The sequence below is a fragment of the Notothenia coriiceps genome, unplaced genomic scaffold (genome assembly GCF_000735185.1).
Source record: "Notothenia coriiceps isolate Sejong01 unplaced genomic scaffold, NC01 NC01_scaffold00015013, whole genome shotgun sequence".
NCBI lineage: Eukaryota > Metazoa > Chordata > Actinopteri > Perciformes > Nototheniidae > Notothenia > Notothenia coriiceps.
Genome location: NW_011347714.1, coordinates 81216 through 86563, shown reverse-complemented (window position 1 = coordinate 86563; position 5348 = coordinate 81216). Strand labels below are relative to the sequence as shown.

General features: G+C 37.8%; 1 long non-coding RNA gene across 1 annotated transcript; it reads right to left on the bottom strand.

The window, feature by feature from the left end:
- Nucleotides 1–261: 261 nt before the first annotated feature.
- On the bottom strand, nt 262–5348 carry LOC104948753 (uncharacterized). The gene is made up of 2 exons (XR_798726.1): nt 5220–5348; nt 262–2710 (listed from the first exon to the last, which is right to left on the bottom strand). It is a non-coding gene; the product is annotated as an uncharacterized lncRNA (long non-coding RNA).

Genomic DNA, 5348 nt, shown 5'->3' with positions numbered 1-5348 from the left:
TGTAATTGGACTAAACGCACACACATAGAGGCAGAACACCATATGCACAGAGCAATTATTACACATATTATACTTTATAAACTCAAGTGGATTTTACAAGACATAACACATTTTATTCTGTGTCTTCTTAACATATGTTAGGTTCTCAAGCTTTTATTTATGTTTTTTTATGTGTTTATTTCAGGAAAACATCACACTTATAAATGCTGTGGTTATTTTTCACGAACACTAAACATGGAAAAGCAATAAGGACACATTATAGAAGATTTCACTTTGCTTTTATTATACAGCTGTTACATGAAAGGTGTGAAAAGCCTTATTAATATTGAAACATATAGTATCATCCGAAACTAAACATGCACACACAGTTAACTGTAAATATAGAGTTAACACATTACAAGGTCACAAAGTATTTTTTGGGATATGTTAAGGGTTCAGTTTCCTTCCTTCAATTTTGTTTTACATAATCCACAGACATTATGATATATTTGAAAAAATAGAAAGGATATTACACAACAAGACTTATATAAAATGTTAGGTTTAAATACATCAGTTTAAACAAATAAATGGAGACAAGACACACATGGAGGGAGAACAATCGTGAGGTAAAAGTTAACACACACACACACACACACACTTATTGTCTCTGCCTTTTGTTAAATAAGAACCGCCACAAATGAATTATTCAGGGGAATATTCATTTTCTTTAGGAGCCTTAACAGTTATTGTGTACCTCGTTGTTTCAAGATAGTTGAACACTTCTTTAGAGTGTTAGAAGAATGACAAACAGATTTCAGTTGAAGTTTGTTCCTGGTTGCTTGGTGTGGGTGTAGTAGTCCTGCATTCAAAATGTTGTTTATATAAAAGTAGAAAAGTATTAGCATCAACACATATCAATTTAAAAGAAAAGCACTATTCTGCCTAACAGCCCATTTCAAATTAATATTATACAATTGAAATATGTGTTCACTGTTCGTGTTTGAGCTGAACTACAAATGCTGACCTTACTTTGTGAATCTCACAAATAAAACTGTTTATCCAAAACGTTCATAGTACACTATGAAGTATTTGTCTTTTATATTTTGTATTATTGATTTGAATCTTCAACGTATCAAATTGTGGTTTATCATAGATTACAAAAAAAGTCTGTGGGCTACAGTGAATATGTATACATGCAGAACACAGTATTGCATCTAATTTTATTTCAGAATATATTCGACCAAGAATTGTAAAAACGTATTTTCTATGGATTTATTTCTCTTTCACACACATACACACACACACCTGCAGAAGTGCCATTATAACATGGATTTACATTGACTCCTATAGACATTAACCTTTGTCTTGCCTTTCAGAAAACATAAATGTTTAAATGCTCATTATCAGACAGTCATAGAAACATAAATACATTAGGAATTCCTCTTTAATGTCTATGTGTTGTTGACTATACATTGTTTGTCCACTAACAGAAAATGACAGCACATTAGGTTAGGTTCTCACTAAATGCTAAACACTTTCTCAAAACCCCAAATCCCCCAATGATTTACAGAAAACGACCAGAAGGTCTATTATGAAATTAAATGTAAACCCCTTAAAAGAAAATCACACACAGTATCTATCCCTATATTTCTCTAAAATAGACACTTTTTGAAATGATCTGGTTTTGTTTCACTGTATTAGATAATAGTTTACCATTAATGACTTTTTACAAAGTTATTGTCTCCATCCTCACGCCACATAAGACAGAAAACTACCGAAGCAGACCAGTGTGTGTATTTTGTGTAATTGAATTCTCCTCTAAGCAGGTGAGCTGATTAGAAAGATGGCCTGGAGGTGAGATCGCAGGGAGAGGGAGGCTTAAGCACATTCTCAATCCCCTGGAACAGGAGCTCCCTGCTCACAAGAGCCAAGGGGTTTTTCTTATTGCTCATGGCCATAGGTGAGACCCCAGGACCCAGGGTCTCCTCTATGAAGTGACTCTAATTAAAATATCTCACAAAGCAAATTGAAAGGGCTCAGTATTTCATGATGGATTAACAAAAAGCAACATAACATAAGTAAAACTAAGGGTATGCTAGGGTTAGGGTAGCAATAATCAACTGAGGTTTTCAGTGTGTGTGACTAATCATTTATTTTTAACACAGAAGGTGTATTTATAAGTTCCTGCCCGTTGAAGTGTTTGCACACTAAAACATGATGAATCTTTGAAGATCAATACACTGGCATGTTGTGACACATACAGTAGTTTAGTACTGAGCCTGAACAGGTTCAAATGAAATCCTTTGGAAGGCTGGTAAATGATTAGGGCTCATTCCTTACTTGCAATAATAAGTAGACATATATTTGTTTTTATTGTAGATAACACTGATCAACGAGTATACTATACCCAAATATTGTTGTTGTAAAGGAAAAGTTGCATAGACAATCTGTATTTCCATGCTTGTAATATTTGGTGATTCAAGAAAAAGAACAACAACAAAACAAGAACAAGAACAAGTTGTAAATTTCAGGGTGGTATAAAATACGTAAATTGAATGCACGGCTATGGTGCATGAACATGTTTACAGACGTTTTTGCTTACAATGAGGAAAATCTAAGGTTTACTTCTCTCACAAATTTCCTCACTCACTCTGTGGATTCCACCTGCTGACCTCACAGTGGTCAGGTCACTGCTGCCGTCTCCCAGCATAGTGTGTGTGATGTACACAACCTGTCAGTTCAAAAGGCACAGACAAACACAAATAGAATAATATGAAAAAGTAGAAGACAATGATGTCATCCTTGTATAAAGAACCGCTCCTGAGTAACCTGTGACATTAGTTACATTGGTCCATAGTGAATGTTTCCCTCAAAATTCAGAAGAGAACACATAAAACATCTGCATAGAGTGTGATTTATAGGAAAACTTGCAATGTGCATTTTTTAACTATACAATCGTAAAAGAAAGAGAGGTGTATTTGCATAAACATTTTTAAAATGACGTAGGTGCACCTCAAGTTTCTGCAGCGGTAAAACTATTCACAGTACATCATTTTCAATTCAACATCTACGCAGATGACTTAAACCCCTAAAATCCTGAAGAAAGTATATGTCAGTTATTTAAAAATAGTTTCATCAGGAACTGTTGAGGAACTGCTTTGACCAAAATTCCTGATTCATCTTCCTCCCTCTGAAAGAGCTGAAATATAAGAGTCAAAACAACATGCTGCTAAAAAACAAAAGCTTCTATTCAAGACAATGTTTGCAATTTTATTTGCTGAAAAACAACAAAATTGTACATGTTTAGGGAACAAATTAATGTTATCAATATGCACCATCATTCTTTTATTTGTCATTAAAAACTATTTGTTTATATACTAATTATATTTTAACAGTGTTGTGCCAAATCCTTAATATTTACTCACTCTTGTCAAATGTTTATTTTATAACAGAATAGTGTGCTTCATTAAACACATCACGAGCTGCCACAAAACACTCACTGCTGAATGAGTACTGTTTCGGCTGGAGGTGGTGTGGTGTGTACAGAGGTGCAAGGAAACACTCCTTACTTCTGTATAACCCTTTTTGACCTGTGGCTTCTTTCACTTCCCCATGCATCACAGCTGGAAAGAATACATAATTTAGAATCAATTGTAATGCAGCATGCTAGTGTTTTGGGTCACTTCGTGAGTCCAGACCTCAGCCTGTACGACAACAAGAGCGGCGTTAATTATCCTCCACAAATGCTTTTTGGGGTAAGGGCTTCCCAGATTCATGTATGCACAGCAAGCCCAGACCGCAAAAAGATTCGTGATGGACAACTGCTCCCAAAAAATCCACATCTACTCCATTCCTCGGATCTTCATCCTCAAGATGTTTCCAGATAGAAACACCTTTTGCAACGGGGCATTTGTGTAGCTACAATCAGTTATTTTGGGTTACCATCCGATACCAACAGTGAAAGCCACTGGGCTGGCATTGCTTTGCAGCAGCACGCAGCCTTGTTATTAAAAAGAGCGGCGATGAGGAGAGGCGGCATCTCATTGCTGTTATAGACTTTAACGCGCAGCAGAGGTGACCGCCGTTTCATTGGACAGGGAGACTCGTCATAGCGATGCGAAAGGAAAAGAGCACCTAAGCAGGAAGCCAAAGCACCTGACAGCTTCATTACTGCCCCCCGACATCCACTATGGACACCAATGAGACGTTAAACAAAACCATAACCCACAAAAATACAGAATCTTGATCTGATGTGTGCGGATCACTTTACACTGAGGAAAAACACATTATGACAACGATCGGTGACTCCAGTTTCATTAATAGTAAAGTTCCCTTTATTTACAAAGGGTTCATTTGGCTCCTAAGCTCCAGCTGCCGAAGCAGGGGCCCCACCCTCTCTCCGTTTTCATTGGGCCGTCCAGCCTTTCATTGGTGGACGCGTCTCCCAGCCGGTCACGATTCCCCCCATCTGTCTCAGACGCACCGGAGCCAGACGCCACTGACGCAGCACGCGCCTTACTCACTTTTAGCAGTCACGACTCGAGACTCATCGTGCACAAAAGGGAGAAAAAAACGGCAAACAACGATTGGATAGTAAAGGTAGCAATGTGCTCTTGGGATTGTTGCCCTTCAGCCTATGCATGACAAAAAAAACGAAATCTGAGCTTTTGCACGTTAAAACAGCAGAAAAATGAAAGAGCAAGCATGATAAATGAGAAATCGTAAAAGTCTCAAGCCTTTCGTTTGAAACATGGTGCATGGAACTTGAAAAAAAAATTCCACTGTGGTGTTGTAAGATCGCTCTGTGCTAAAAGGCAAAGCCATTCTTAAAGCGGTTCAGCACCACAGCCATAGGACAGCTCCCCACTCACTCCGAAATTATCCAGATATTCCAGAAATCTTGTTTGGGTCTAACACAATTACAACAGCAATATAAAAATAATTACGAGATCAACTGCATTTAACTGAGAGAAGAGAAATCCACCCTTTTTATTTAGAACTAAGGGTGATTCCCTTGTAGCTGCAAACAGACTGGTTAGAGATCCCTTCACGCATAGTGCAAACAATTGCAAAAATCCACACAAAACACTCATGACATGGCGTTTCTCCCCGCGCACATCCCGCGTAAATCGAAAATGAGCTACACATCTACGTTTTGCATTGGTTTAAATAAAAAGCATACATAGAGCCTGAAAGAAAAAGGAAACAGGTGCATCTGGAGAAAGGTTCACACAACTCACCATCGTAGCCTCGGAGCCTCCAATAAAACCACGGAAAGTGTCAGGAAAAAAGCAATTTTCTCCACAAAATGTGCTCTGTCTTTTCGCTTCTTCAAACTGTGCACACACTGTACTCTTGAATGGTGAGCC